The following is a 17,082-nucleotide window of genomic DNA, read 5'->3' as shown; positions in this document are numbered from 1 at the left end:
TTTCTCATTATTACTATAGTTCTCTGCATGTCCACAGAAGCCCTGCTTCACCCCTTCCAATGGCTAACAGCTGCATTACATATAACCATATAACCTTCTCATAGATGTCTTCTTCAACCTCAGTTAGTTTTAACTCTGCAACATGGATACTTCCTTCCTAGTACTCATCACTATGTGGAAATAGAGATCTGCTGATGTATTTTCTTCACTGTAAGCTCCAAGAGAACAGAGTTCTTGGTCATAATGTGCAATACTTCATCTCTAGCACCTTCTACACCACCACCCCCTAAGAAGTGGTTACTGATAACACAGGATCTCCTGAAGAAAGAGGTCAAAATTTAAAAAGTAAGCCAGGCTTTGTCAGTCAGTGTGCATTCTTCTGTCTTGATTAGCATCACAAAAATTCTTTGGGTCGTAAGTCAAACACAAGTTTGTTCTGCAATTCCCACATATCCCAGCACATCAGAATCACATAGGGATTCAAAAAATAATAACATTAACCACATCTCACCTCCATCCCAAGCTTCAGGTCTAGTGGGTGTGGTACGTACTGCAGATACTCTTAGTGTACTATGTAGACATTACCACTAAGTGTAGCAGTGTGACTGTGCTAGAGAAGACAGCTGGCTTTGCTCTAAGAGGGGAGAAGAAAAAGCTATCCTGGCTGTTTTGATGTCAGATATTCCCACTCCAGGAGTGGGGACCTAAGCACTTCCACCAGGAATGTTATAGTCCTGACTTATTGTTCTTGTTCTAGGTTCACAATTAGAGGAAACATGCCTAAAAGTTTAGTTTGCTCCTGCCTCGGGGTGAAGTGGAAGGGGAAGAAGCAGGTGATGGGATGGGAGCAAGAATTCTCAAAGGTCTTCATCAGCTTGCAGTGCTTACTAGACACCAACCTACTAATTCTTCCAGAGCCTGAAACGGCACTTTGCCTTTAGTGTGGATAATAAGAGTGTATCCATAATATGGAAAACTCAGTGACTAGGGATTTTGGAGAAGAATACAAAATATTTAAGTTTGCAATCATTCAGACATGAATGATTCAGAATGGTGTGAGAGAATTAGATACAAATAAAGATAAATCATACATAAATGGATGCAAATATTCATAGATTCAATATAAGCTATTCAAAAACATATACTATTCAAGAAAAACAGAAAGAGGAAACAACCCATGAGTCCATCATAAAATGAACAGATAACAAATGACAAAAAGTAAATACCATGTGGTACTTTTCAGTCACAAAAAAATGAATCCATTGCTAATGAATGTTGCTGTAGGAATAAACCTTGAAAACCTTAAGGTAAGTGAGTGAGCCATATGCAAATTCTGTTTATATAAAGTTTCTAAAATAAGTAAATCCATGCTGAAAGCAGGCTATTAAATTGCTAGAATGCAAAAGGCAACAGCGGAAACATTTCTCATGAATGCAGGGTTTGGGAGTGATGAAAATGTTTGAATACTAAATAGATGATGTAGTTCCATAAAATTATGAATACACTTGTCATCAATGAAATCCTTACATTAAAATAGCCAAATTTTATATGTTAATTTCACCACAGTTAATATAGAGATAGAGAGATGGCTCAGCAGTTAAAGGCCCTTGCTTGCAAATCCTGATGACGTGGGTTCAATTCCCCAGTGTCCATATACAGGTGGATGTTAACAGTGGCACATGCATGCTTAGTCTATTTTTCCTATGTCAGGTAGCCCTGCCATGCTCATCCCTCCCTCTTAGAAATTAAAAGTAAAGTAATGCTAATATAAGTTAGAATATGGTGTGTGTTCCCACAGAATGCGGCTGTTCTAGCCTCAAGCACTTGTGCACTTCCCCTTCTTTGTTCCTCTCTTGCACTCAAATATGACTTCATATTTCCCCCTGCTTAAAGAGTCTATGGTCAATCCCTATTTTTACCTTTTTGGATTTTCTTTATCTTATTTTGTATTAAGAAAATTTTTAGCACTCAGGAGGGTGAAACAGTCATTAAAAGTATTGAGAATATTGTTACAAATGTCCATCCATGTATCCTCTACTTAGGTTAGAAAGTGTAATATTACAAATACATTTGATGTCAATGTGGAGTCCTTTTCAGTAAATATGTACTCCCTTCATTCTGAGACAATCTGCATCCTAAGTAAAATGCTTATGTTTCCCAGACATGCCCACAAATGCTACTTTCATATGATCTCTCAACATTTTGCTTATTGCCTAAAATATGTATATGGGAAAGGAAAGATGGCTTAACTGTTAAGGCATTTCCCTGCAAAGCTTAATCACCCGAGTTTGATTCCCTTGAATTGAGCTAAAGCTAGATATACAAAGTGGTGCATTTGTATGGAGTTCATTTACTTACAATGGTTAGAGGCCCTGCTCCACCTATTCTCATGGTATCACTATCTGTGCTTTTCTCTCACTTAGTATCTCTGTTTGTTTTAAATATAATAATTATAGACTACTCCTTTTACATTGTTTTTAAACTCTCTCTCTCTCTCTCTCTCTCTCTCTCTCTCTCTCTCTCTCTCTCTGTGTGTGTGTGTGTGTGTGTGTCTAAAAAGAGAGCCAGTGAATACAACATAGCTCTCAGGCTTTGATTTCACGGAGAAAACAAGGCACAGAAGAAGCACTGCACACAGTGTAAATGGAATGCAAACCTGGGAATCCTGTACTTGTTTGTTCTTGAGAGCATCTTGATGGAACTGTGGTCACTCTGAGTATAATCATTCTGTTAATTTTAGTAGAGAGTGTTTTCAGTTTAAGTAAGCTAATTGAACAAAAATGTATTATTTTACAATGGTATTCCTGAGACAAGACTACATCAGTTCTGATGTGAAGTAAATAGAAACAAACTCAGGGAACTTGAGATCATCTGACTGCTCATGAAAATCGGATCCTCTGCACCAACTCTTCTGAATCTGTTTCTTCTTCTGAAGCCCAATACCTAAGCACCTTCATATATTCATATTCCTTTGGAATCAACTTTTCTCTGTATGGAGATTTCTACTGTCGTTGGCCAATCTTTGACCCTCTGTGTTGCTTGCCCTTCCTAGCCCTGTGGTCCCATTCATGCTATCTGCAAGGATTATAGACTAATGAATTAAGGCTGACATCATCTCAGGCCAGTCTCAGCTTCCTCACCTGTTGCTGGAAACCAGTCAAGTTCAAATCTTAGCATGCATAAGAATCTCCTGGAGGGGTTGTTTAAACACAGAAGCCTGGCCTCACTCCCAAAGTTGATGATTCAGAAGTGTTAGAAATGATCTAAGAATTTGTATTTCTACAAAGTATACTGTCAGTGCTGATAATGCTATCAAAATGACTATTCCTGGAGAGCTACTTCTCCTTTTTAAAGTCTGGACCTTGGTAGTGTCATGTGCCTCCATTGAAATTGCACCACTCTTAATATTTCTTTCAAAGTCATACTCAAGAATACCACTGTTAGGCATAAAACTTGACCCATATGTATCACTTCAAATTCTACTAGATACATTAAACATTTTAAAGAAGTCATGTATGGTGGCTCATACTCATAATTCTAGTACTTGTGACACTGAGGAGGAGGGTTACAAAGAGTTTGAGGATAGTCTAAGCTACATAGTTTATTTGAGGCACCCCATGACTGAATGGAACACTGTCTCAAAAAAGACTTTTTAAAAGAGGGGGTACTTAATATACACCTTAATAGTGGTGGAAAATCTTAAGTGAGGTCAAGGGAAGCGATTGAGTAAAGGAAAGGTAGGGGATGGTAAAATAAAATCTAAGAATACATGAATAAGTCATATGGAAACCCACACTTTTGGACAATGGCACACCCAGAAGTTATAGATTATTCCTAGAAAATTCTCAGTATCAGGGATGGGATACTTCCAGTGAGTTGTTGTCCAAGGAGTTTGCTGATGTCCTGCAAAGCATTACAATCCATTGCTGGGGCTCTTGGTTTCACACCAGGAATAGATGTTAAGACCCTATTGCTGAAGACTGTACATGCTTGGGCTGCAAAGTTACTGAGAAATTCTGTTGGAACTCAGCTGAAAACCTCCTCTGCGTAGACCAGCTGACAAAAAGCTGGAAGAGGCTACACTGCATGCAGCATATTTAGAGAGAGCGAAGTCATCAATGGAAATAAATTACAGTGGACTCTAAAAACCTTAAGTTTGTACAGCCAGGCCAAATGTGCCAACAGGTACAATAGTGGCATGCCTGTCATGGGGCAAACCAACTGCTCTCTAATTGGACTGCAGGCCTACTCCACAGGAAAGAATACATCCCTGATTCTAAAAACCTATGATGGGGAAAGTCATGAGAAATAGGGGTTTCCTGCCTGCTGGTCTGGCTAATGTATATATTATCCCTAACAAATTGCCAAGAAAACACTTCTCTTAAAGTTGATATCCATATTTTAGTTTATTTTAGCTTTTTTGGTATTTTTATTTATTTATTTCAGATGACAGGCAGAGAGAAAAAGAGGCAGACACACACACAGAGAGAGAGAGAATGGGTGCACCAGGGCCTCCAGCTGCTGCAAATGAACTCCAGAAGTGTGCGCCCCTTTGTGCATCTGGCTAAGGTGGGTCCTGGGGAATCGAGCCTCAAACTGAGATCCTTAGGCTTCACAGGCAGTGCTTAACTGCTAAGCCATCTCTCCAGCCCGCTATCCATATTTTAATGGTACTCTCACTTAAGGTTAGAGACGCTTCCCTTTTAAGATGGTGTGGTATCTATGATGAGTGAAAAGGCACCTCAATAGTAAGAAGAATTTACACAGGAGTGCTTAGCACTGAAACATCTCTACAACACCTTCTAAGGCTCAGGATCCATTGTGGAAGAGGTAGCAGAATGAATGCTAGAGCCAAATGAAGGGTAGGACTCTTTACAATGTAGACTTCCAGACACAAAATCCAAGCCTGGATATCCAAGACCCTGCAGTACCCAATACTACCTACACAAGACCCTCAGACAATGGCACTCCCAGAAGTTATAGATTATTACTAGAAAATTCTCAGTCTCAGGAATGGGACACCTTCCAGTGAGTTGTTGGCCAAGAAGGTTCCAGATGCCCTACAAAGCATTACAATCCATTGCTGGTGTGTGGTGGTTTGAATAGAATAGATGGCCCCCAATATATTCAGTTGTTTATTTGTTTGAAGTTTGCATTCTGCAGCCACCTGACTGGAGGATATGTCACTGGGTGGATCTTTAGGTGTGGTAGTGGGTTTCAGATTTCAATCTAAAGATATACAAAGTGGGCCTAGCTGGAGTTCCTGAAGTGTGCTGTGTGGCTTTTGGCTTTTGGCTTTTGGCTTGTGCTTCTCTTTCTCTCTGCTTGGGCCTATGAAGGCAGGCCAACTTCTTCCATTATGGAACTTCCCCTGGATATGTAAGCTTCAATAAATATCCCTTCCTCCATGACTGTTCTGGTCTGGAAGTTCACCTCAGTGAACCTAAAGCTGTCTGCTACATGGGGCTTTTAGTTTCACACCAGGAATATGTTAAGACCCTATTTCTGAAGAGTTTACATGCTTGGGCTACAAAGTCACTGAGAAATTCTGTTGGAAATAAGATGAAAACATCCTCTGTGTAGAACTGCTCACAGAAAGCTGGAAGAGGCTACACATCATACAGCATCATTAGAGAGAGTGAAGTCATCATTGGAAATAAATTACAGTGGATGTTAAAAACCTTAAGTTTGTACAGCCAGGCCAAATGTGCCAACAGGTACAATAGTGGCATGCCTGTCATGGGGCAAACCAACTGCTCTCTAATTGGACTGCAGGCCTACTCCACAGGAAAGAATACATCCCTGATTCTAAAAACCTATGATGGGGAAAGTCATGAGAAAAGGGGTTTCCTGCCTGCTGGTGTCTGGCTAATGTATATATTATCCCTAGCAAATGGGCAAGAAAACACTTTTCTTAAAGTTGATATCCATATTGTATTTTATTTTTTAATTTTTTGGCATTTTTACTTATTTACCTGAGAGCGACAGGTAGAGAGAGAAAGAGGCAGACAGAGAGAGAAAGAGAATGGGCTCACTAGGGCACCCAGCCACAGCAAATGATCTCCAGATGTGTGCGCCCCCTTGTGCATCTGGATAATGTGGGTCCTGGGGAATTGAGCCTCTAACCAGAATCCATAGGCTTCACAGGCTTAACTGCTAAGCCACCTCTCCAGCCAGATATCTACATTTTAATGGTACTCTCACTTAAGGTTAGAGACACTTCCTCTTAAGATGGCAGTGGCCTCTATGATGAGTGAAAAGGCACCTCAATAGTGAGAAGAATTTACAGAGGAGTGCTTAGCACTGAAACATCACACCTTCTAAAACTCAGGGTCCATTGTGGAAGAGGTGGCAGAAAGAATGCTAGAGCCAAAGGAAGGGCAGGACTCTTTACATTGTACACTTCCAGACACAAAATGGCCTGGATATCCATGACCTTGCAGTTCCCAACACTACCTACACAAGACCCTCAGAATAGGAGGAAAAATGTGACATTAAAATAATAACAACACATTGAGTGGGGGATGGGCTATGACAGAGAGTGGGGTTGCAAAAGGGTAATTGGGGGGATTACCATGTTTTATCGTATATAGTTATGGAAGATATCAATAAAAAATAAATTAATTTCAAAAGTTTCTGCTGTGGTATTTAAGGTGTTGTCAACTTGATATGTTTAGTAACCCACAGAAATCCCTTTCAGGTGGGCCTCTGAGATTTCATCCAGGAAGGATTAACTGAAGGAGGAAGTCCTTCCCCCAGAGTTGCGGCTCCACACACATAGGAAATTTATATAAGGAAGTTCTGGGTTAAAAGAGCCCTTCCTCTTCCTTCCTTCCTTCCTTCCTTCCTTCCTTCCTTCCATCCTTCCATCCTTCCATCCTTCCATCCTTCCATCCTTCCTTCCACTTGGCTGCCAGAGCTGCTTGCTGCCTTCCAGCATAGATGGAAGACCCATGTGGATTGAAAACCAGTGGCTCCTCAGGAAGCCTCCAGGACTTCAGTCCCAGATTGGGACTGCTGAGACATCTGGTCACATGGGCTGAGTAGCTATTGGGTTTTTTGATTCTTGGGCCTGCAACTGCTATTGCAAAACTGTAAGCTAATCCAATAAATTCCCTTCTAAAAATAATTCATTCTAGCAGTTCTGTTCCTCTAGAGAGCCCCTACTAATACAGATTTTGGTATCAGGAGTGGTTTCAGAGAAACAGAATTGTAAGGATAGTTTTCTCTAGTGGGCATGTTGCTATCTGAGGTTGGCTTTCCAACTCCCATGCTACTAAAGTCCATACTGGTGATAAGAAGAATGATTTTACTGGAAATAAGGAGGGCAATAACAACCCATGGTGCTAACTATTTAAAGAACTCCGTGAGAAAGATGGATTTGGTGATCCTGAGTCATGTCTTGTGAAGAGCAAGGAATTTAGTGACTCTCTATTTAAAACATGTGAATATTTGTGTAAAAGGAGAGGGTGTACATAACCCCCTTGCCCACATAAGGTGGACAATAGGAACAGGAGAGTTTGACAAACACTGGCAACTGGCTGTAACACTCATAAGCCCACCCCAAACAATACCTTGCCTCCTGATGGCACCAATTCCCAAATCTCCATCAGCTGAGAACATAGCATTCAGAACACCTAAGTTCATGGGAGACACCTGAATCAAATTACCACATCTGGTGAAAGTAATTTTCATACCATATTTTAATTAACCTAGTACATTTTTATTTAAACATGCAAAGTTTGAGATGTTGTACATTTTGTGTTATCCTCATAGCCTTTCTGAAATCAGACTAGCCATGTATTAAATTAGCCATATGTGGCTGGGACCCAAATTAGAGGACAGGACGTATTTAAAGATGTATCCTCTTCCTTCTCTCTATTTATAAAACTTGTTTTTAAATTGGCATTCTCATTGCACTGGAACCATACTAAAATAATTCACAACAGGTTATATATCAATGAAAGTAAGCTTGTTAAATGAATAAGTAGAAGAAATAAATCAGAGTTCAGATTACATATTTAACTAAAAACTGTCAGTAGTTCTGCTCATGTATCTTTCAGAAAATGCTCTTATTTTTCACTTTATCAGATATTGTCTAATATATCAGTACCAAGTATGATGAAAAACACATGTTGATAGACATGACATGTAGTTTTAGCTAATGTCTTATCTTCCGTCCTCAAAATAATTGTTTAGCTTGACCCTTTTATTATTTGGTTGCAATAAAATAAGTTAAAATGAATACAAAATGTTTAAAAGTGATTCCTTTTAAATGGAGATGAAAGAGATATTTGAATGTTGCCTTGGAGCATTTGCCCTTATTTTTATTTTATTTTGGTACCATAAACTTATTTTGAACTTAATAAATTGTTGTCAAATATGGATGGAGAAAAGACAATGATTATGTATTATGTTGGGATTAAATTGTTGTTGACAAAACTCCATCAGGTTTCTAAGAAGGAATAAACCTAAAGAAAGTGAATCTTAGGTTCTTCTCCATCCATTTCTTGATGTTCTTCCTATCTACGGATTAAAAAGAGAGAAAAAAAATGATTATACAAAATGAACTTGCTTTCAGTATATTAAAAACCAAATGAGCCAGCTAAGTGTGGTGGCCCAGGACTTTAATCCCAGCATTCTGGAGGCAGAGGTAGTAGGATCTCTGTGAGTACATGGCTACCCTGAGACTGCACAGTGAATTCCAGGTTAGCCTAGGCTAATGGAAACCCTACCTTGAAAAGCTAAAAAGCAAACAAAACTAATATGCCATTATGGATATCTGTTACTTTATCAAAAATCAGGTAATAACGTATTTTTCTCTTTTGACATGAATATCAGTGTGCTTATGCAACCAACCAAGTGATCATACCAGCTTTGTCTTCCTCTTGACTACTGCCAGACTCATGGGTGTGCTGTGTGTGTGTGTAGATTCTGGAAATTGAACAAGGGGTTCCACACATACTAGGTCTATACTGTATCATTAGTACCTACACCCTCAGCCTTGTGTGTGTATGTATATATTTCTGAGTTTGCTCTGCATGTGAGACCATTTTATAATTCCTATAAATCTTTTGAGCTATAAAACCTTTGATCTTTCCATAAAATTCTTTCCTCACTCTCCCAGAACTCTGATTTCCATATCTATCATATGAGAAAGGGTCTGTTATGAAAGATGCAGCTGGTAAAAGCACAAAAAAATAGAAATGCTAATCATTCAAATATGCTCAAAGATAAGATTTATGTTAAGATTTTATTGCTATTTATATGATAGGTGATAATATTAAGATGAAATTTCTTTCGTGACTGATATAAGAAATAAAAATCTAAGGAATAGGGAGATGTTCATTATGTAAAGATATTGCTGTACAGTCATGCACACCAGAGTTCACACACCCAGCACCCAAACAAATGCCAGGTGGACATGGTGGCCTTTCACTTAGGAGACAGTGACAGAGGATCCCCACAAAAAGCCATCTAGCTAGACTTGTGCCGTTAGTAAGCTCTGGGTTCAAGTGAGACACCCTGCTTTAGTAAAATAGAGATCTAGGAAGGTAACTGATACCAACTTATTGTCTTCACGAGTTCACACATAAGCCCACAGATATACATACACATGTGTGCCATAAATATACAGATAACAAATTAAATAAATATGTACAGCTAAGTAAGTAGTAACCATTAACTATAAGCCTGCTTGAAATTTCTATTATTCTGTTTGTTGTTAGTGACTACCAGGTATTGTCTTCTCATTAGTGTAAGATACAGTGTAACTGCAGAAAGTAATGAGGGCTCAGCTAGTGCTTCACCCATTCAGTTCCACTGCTGCTTCTGGTAACCATATTCCAAACAGATTTTGTTCTATGTCTGATGCAGGTACATGTCAAATACATTTACTACAGATTAGTACAGTAGTACAGTATAAAAGACCTCAGAAATACAAATGAGTAGCCATGACATGCACACTACATTTTAGATTGGTAGATACATGAGTATACTAGTAACATTCTAGGGAGGTTAAATTTAATTGCTTTCTAATCTTAAGGTAAAAACTGCTTTAATGCCTTAGAATTGGTGGAAAAAACCTCCATGTGGTAAGTAAATAAAACAGTGGAAAATTATATTCAAAGGTAGGCACAGATTGTTGAATTAATCGGGGCTGTAGTTTGCTTGGTCTGAGTTGTCTTCAAGTTCTTCTTGGATTTTGTTTTCATTTTCGTGTTCTTTGGCTGCCCCTTTCCGTAATTTTTAAAGGCTTTGTTATCTTCATTTGAGCAGCAAACTGGTATTTATCAAGTTCTTTAGTAAGTAATATTACAGATTTTAGGAATAGGCACAGAAAACAAAACCACAGTTTCTAACAAGTGACTGGATCCAGAGACTACCTTCAGAAGAAACAGGAGGTATAAGTAAATATTAAAAATATAAATAACTGGGAGCCAGATGTGGTGGAGCACACCTCCAACCCAGAACTTAGGGGTCAGAGGTAAAAGGTTCGCCATAAGTTCAAGGCCACCCTGAGCATACATAGTGAATTCCAAGTCAACCTGAGCTAGAGTGAGACCTCAACTCAAAACTCTAAAACATAAATACATGAGAGTTTGCCTGCTCTGAGAGTGTGGGGGCAGACATGGCTGACTGGAGTGACTAGGCCAGACACGTATTTGTGGTATATTTCTACCTCCACCTCCTGAGTTCCCTGGGTAGACAGTGTGCAGGCAGGTGAGGCTGTTTAAGTGAATTTTCCAGACTCCTGTTTCTGGCTTTCCCACACCTCCTATGTCTGAGTTCCCTGTGGGGAAAGAGTATGGCAGTCTGAATCAAGTAGGCCCTACCCCTGTTTCCTGGCTCCTCGCTGCCCATCTGGGGTCCCTGTGCAGGTCTTGTGCTGGTGGGCATGACTGTCGGGAGCGTGTAGGCCAGACCCCAGTTCCCAGGCTTGTCTACGTCCCTGGTCTGGGTTTACAGCATGTTCAGTGTGCAGGTGGGCCCAGAGTTGTGGAGTGAGTAGGCCAGACCCTCCTTCCTGGCTCTTCCCATTTCCCTGCTCCAAGTTCCCTGAGACAGTCTGTGTGCTGGAAGACACAGAAGGGAGTAAGTAGGCCAGGTCCAGGTTCCCTTGCTCCTCCAAGTCCCATGGTCCTGGTATGTCCCACTGTCCCTTGCTTGGGGAGGCCTGGTCCGGGTGTGAGTTGTGGCATCAGGCCTTTTGCTCTGGTGTCCCGACTGGCCAGTGTGTACTAAATTCCCTGTTCAGCTTGTAAAGAGAGCAAAATGTTATATTTCTCTACATTGAAAAGATAATCATAAACCACCCCCCAAAAGAGAACTCCAGGATCAGATAACTTTTCAGCTGAATTCTATCAAACTTTCATTGAAGAACTGAAACCAAATTTCGACAACTGTTTGGCATAATCAGAGACCAGGGAATACTCCCTGACTCCTTGTATGAAGCTATCACGCCCTAGTACCAAAATGTGACAGAGGTGCAACAAGCACAGGAAACTATAGGCGAATGTACCTAATATACTTGCATGCAAAGGTCCTGAACAAAATCCTTGCAAACTGAATTCAACAATACATCAAAAACATTATTCATCTTGATCAAGTAGTCTTCATCCTAGCATTGCAGGGATGGTTTAACATACAGAAATCAGTCAGCATAATACACCACATAAATAAAATGAAACATAAGAACCTCATGATCACCTCAATTGATGCAGAGAAGGTCTTTGACAAAACAGAGCACCACTTCATGATCAAAACTAAGAATAGGCATGGACCATTTATATCTCAATACAATAAAGGCTATACATAAATCTCCTAAAGTCAAAATAATATATAATTTGGAAAAACCCAAGGAGTTCCAATGCGATCAGGAAAAAGACAGGGGTTCCCACTCTCACCACTGCTCTTCAACAAAGCAATAGAAGTACAATCAGAAGGAATAAAGCAGGGCAAAGAAATAAAAAGGATTCAAATTACAAGGGAAAAACGTCCAGTTAGCCCAATTACAGATGCGATAATCCTGTACATAAGTGAACTAAAAATCTCCATTTCAGAAATGTTGAAAAGTGATTAATTCCTCAGCAAAGTGGTGGAATACAAAGTCAATGCAAAATATCTTTTCTCTATGCAAATGACATATACACAGAGAAAGAAATCTGTGAGACTTTCACATATTCAATAGCAACAAATAATTACATACTTGGAAAAATACTAACAAAGGGTGTGAAAGTCTTATATAATGAAAACATTTTTAAAAAGCAGGAAAGTTCTGGAGAGGTGGCTTATCAGTTAAGCACTTGCCTGTGAAGCCTATGGATCCCAGTTCAAGGCTCAATTCCCCAGGACACATGTAAGCCAGATTCACAAGCGGGCATTGCATCTAGATCTTGTTGGCAGTGGCTGGAGGCCCAGGCATGCCTCTCTCTCTCTCTCTCTCTCTCTCTCTCTCTCTCTCTCTCTCTCTCTCTGTGTGTGTGTGTGTGTGTGTCTTTGTGTGTTTGTGTGTGTGTCCCTTTCTCTCTCTATCTGATATCTATCATATGGGAATGGGTCTGTTATGAAATATCCAAGTAGTAAAATCACAAAAAAATAAAAATATTCATCATTCAAACATGCTGAAAGATAGGGCATAGTTTAAGATTTAATTAGTACTTAAATTATAGGTGATCATGTCAAGACTAAATACCTTTCGTGGAGGATTTCTGGGAGGATCGCCGTGAGTTTGAGGCCACCCTGAGACTCCACAGTGAATTCCAGGTCACCCTCGGCTAGAGTGAGACCCCACCTTGAAAAACAACAACAACAAAAAAGCAATCTGGGAATTTAACTGATACCAACCCATGGCCTTCACAAGCTCAAACACATGCCCACAGGCACACATGTTCATGCACAACATTCTAAGCAGATTAAAATGAATTTTTTTCTAATCTTTTTTTTTTTCTTTTTGTGGGATGTTCTCACTCTAGATAAGGCTCACCTGGAATTCACTTGGTATTCTCAGGGTGGCCTCAAACTCACTGCCATCACATTACCATTGCCTCCCAAGTGATAAGATTAAAGGTGTGCACCACCAAATGATACAATTATTTTCTAATCTTAAAATAAACATTTCTGTACGTAATTAGAATTTGAATAAAGCTCCAAGTAATAAGTAAATAAAACAGTGGTAAATTATATCCAAAGCTAAGCACAGATTCTTGAATTTATTGGGGCTGCAGTTTGCTGGGTCTGGGTCATCTTCAAGTTCTTGTATTTTGTTTTCATTTTGCTGTTCTTTGGGTGCTCCTTTCTCTCCCTCATCTTTTACAGCTTTGTTGTCTTCTTTCTGGGGAGCAAACTGGCATTTATTTAGTTCTTTAATAAGTAATATTACAGATTTCAGGATCAGGAGAAGAGAAAAACCCACAACTTCTGAAAAGTATTGTATCCACAGACTACCTTGTGAAGGAACAGGAGTTCTGAGAGGAAGAATCACAAATGGCTAACACACACTGAAGAAAATGTTCAACAACCCGAATCATTATGGAACTACAAATGAAAACAACTAAAAGATTCAACCTTAACCCAGTAAGGATAATAAACTTTGAAAAATCAAGTGAAAACAAATGCTGGCAATCATGTGGAGAAATAGGAACACACATTCACTGTCAGTAGGAATGTAAGGTGGTACAACAACCATGGAAATCAATTTGTAGATGCATGAGCAGCACGAATACATAGTTAGATGCTGACCCCGATATTCTTCTACTGGCCATTTCCCCTAAAAGCCCCACACCACAATTCAGAGATATTTGCTCAATCATGTTTGTAGCTGCTCAATTCATATTAGCAAAGAACTGGAATCAACCCTGTTGCCCATCATTGAACGAATGGGTAACCAAGATGTGGTGTATCTACACAGTAGAACTCTACTCAGCAGAAAGATTAAAAAAATGACACAACGAATTTTGTACAAATATGGTAGGATTTTAAATATATCATACTAAGCAAACACAAGAAAAATCACAGAAAGATAGTCGTCACATGGTGTCACTCACCTGTGCCTCCTATGCTGGACCAGGCTGATTTGCTGACATATCTGAATGGCATCTTGAGGCTTGTACATTAGGGAAGGTATTGCTTGGGGGAAGTGGAAGGGTGGGGAGGGGCACAAAACTGAACCAAAATTGCAATGGTACCATAGAGTCATGTTTCCTGGAAGTGAAACTAAAAGGGTGAACCCTCAACAGGTCCTTAGGAGGAGCACCTGATTTGAAGTGACCTGGGAGAGAGTGAGATGAAGACTAATCTTAAACTTATCCTGTTTCTCTTTTTCTGACTTTTCCTTTTTGTCTATTCCCTTGGCACTTGCATAAACCAGGACACAGTTCTCATCTACATTGAGCTGTTGATCAGAAACACCTACAAGTTTTCCCTAAACAAACAAGACAGATTACTTTCAGAGTATTTGATTACCCACCAGAGATTAATGGTAAGACCATTGAGCTGAAGACACCATACCTTGTCAGCACGGAATATGAAGAGAACTATTTTGAATGCAGAAGAGAGCCAGTCCCTAGACAGTTACCCCATCAAGATCTGGACAGTGCTACCTGAGCTATCAAGGGAAAGTGGCCAACATCTGTCAGAGCAACTCAACGACTAAGCTACTCAGTAACAAACAACTTGAAGTGATGCTTACACAAGGGCAATAGTGGTACACAGCCATGATGGATAACCAACTGCTCTTGGATTGCTTCAAAGATATCTCTGTGGAAATAAAGCCATATCTGGAACTGGGAAGCAACTCAGAATCATATGCAGATAATGATTATGCTTTTTTTTAACTTTTTTTTGTTCATTTTTTATTTATTTATTTGAGAGCGACAGACATAGAGAGAAAGACAGATAGAGGGAGAGAGAGAGAATGGGCGTGCCAGGGCTTCCAGCCACTGCAAACGAACTCCAGTCGTGTGCGCCCCCTTGTGCAACTGGCTAACGTGGGACCTGGGGAACTGAGCCTTGAACCAGGGTCCTTAGGCTTCACAGGCAAGAGCTTAACCGCTAAGCCATCTCTCCAGCCCTGATTATGCTTTTTATTGTTAAACTCTCACTAATCTTGGGCTCTAACAGGGTCTACACTGTCTAAATTCTCTCTAAATTAATAATGATTATCCATTTAAATGACAGTGAGCTCCACTCCATTGGAGATACTGCTTCTCTTTTTCAAATTGGAGTGGAATCTGAGTAGACCAACAATCCCAGCCCAAGGAGAAACTGCAGAGGAATTGAGTCAATGTGCAAGAGTGTTTCTTTCTCGGTGAACCTGATATCAGCCAATGGGTAAATGAGATAGGCACTGAAGACACTCAACAGCAAACAAGCAAAGATCCCGAGGCTCCTAAGAGCCCATCTCTGAAGTAGACTAAAAGTGCACCCAACATATCTCAAAAATTTTGCTGTGCTTTCCACTTGACTATTGCCAGAAACATGGGTGTGCAGTGTGTGTGTGTGTGTGTGTGTGTGTGTGTGTCTGTGTCTGTGTGTGTGTGTGTGTTTAGATTCTGGGAATTGAACATGTTGCTATACTATGCTAGGTCCATATGGTTACACTAGTAGCTACACCCTCAGCCTTAAGTATATGTGCATGTTTGTTTGTTTGCTCTACTAATGAGGCCATTCTGTCATTCCTATGAATATTTTGAACTATAAAAGCCTGCATTATTTCCACAAAAGATGCAGCCTCACTCTCCCAGACCTTTGATCCATATCTATCATATGGGAAAGGGAAAGTGTCTGTTATGAAATATCCAAGTGAAAAACACAAAAAATAAAAATATTGATCATTCAAATATGCTGAAAGATAAGATATAGCTTAAGATTTAATTAGTAATTAAATGATAGGTGATGATGTTAAGACTAAATTCCTTTCTTGATTGATACAAAATATAAAAATCTTGGGGATGGGGACGTGCTCCATATGTAAAGTTCTTGCTGTAGAATCATGCAGACCAGAGTTCAAACTCCCAGCATCAACATAAATGCCAGGTCATGGTGGCTTTTCATTTAGGAGAAAGTTACGGAAGATGCCAGGGCAGGCTGGCTAGATAGACTTGCCCCTTTAGTGACCTCTGGGGTCAAGTGAGACACCTGCCTTAGTAAAACAGAGATCTACAGCCAGGCATGGGAGCCCATGCCTTTAATCCCAGCACTCAGTAGGCAGAGGTAGGAAGATGGCTGTGAGGTCAAGGACACCTGGACACTACCTAGTGAAATCCGGGTCATCCTGTGCTAGAGTGAGACCCTAGCATGAAAACCCCCCTCTCCCCCCCAAAATAAGCTATCTAGGAAGGTACCTGATACCAACCCATGGCCTTCACAAGCTCACACACATGCCCACAGGCACACATATACCTGACATACATGCCCACAGGCATACATACACATGCACAACATATATACACGTAAAAATTGAGCAGGGCTGTAGAAATGGATTTAAAAATTAATCAAATTCATTAGAATTTGAAAAAGAAAAATCTCCAAGTAATAAATAAATGAAACAGTGGTAAATAATATTCAAATTTATACACAGATTTGAATTTGTTTGGACTGCAGTTTGCTGAGTCTGATTCGTTCTCAAGTTCTTCTTAGTTTATATTTTCATTTTGTTGTTTTTGGCTGCTCCTTTTGCTTCCTTACCTTTAACATCTTTGGTGTCTTCATTCTGGGAAGCAAACTGGCATTTATGTAGTGCTTTAGTAAGAAACATTGCAGATTTTGGGATCAAGTATTTAAAACAGCACCACAATTTCCAAACAATCATAGTATCCATAATCTACCTTCAGAATAAACAGGTGGTATAAGTAACTATAAAGGAAAAGTAGTTGAGAGGTGGACATGGTGGAGCACACCTTTAAATCCAACATTCAAGAGGAAGAGGTAGGAGGATCATCATGATTTTGAGACCACCCTGAGAACACATAGTTAATTCCAGAACAGCCTGAGCTTTCCCTTTTAGAGACCTCTGGGTTCAAGTGAGACAGCCTGCCTTAGTAAAATAGAGATCTATGGCCAGGCATGCTGGCCCACACCTTT

The sequence above is a fragment of the Jaculus jaculus genome, chromosome X (assembly GCF_020740685.1).
Source record: "Jaculus jaculus isolate mJacJac1 chromosome X, mJacJac1.mat.Y.cur, whole genome shotgun sequence".
In the NCBI taxonomy this organism is placed as follows: Eukaryota; Metazoa; Chordata; class Mammalia; order Rodentia; family Dipodidae; genus Jaculus; species Jaculus jaculus.
The sequence above is the reverse complement of the archived record's forward strand: the minus strand, read 5'-3'. Positions refer to the sequence as shown.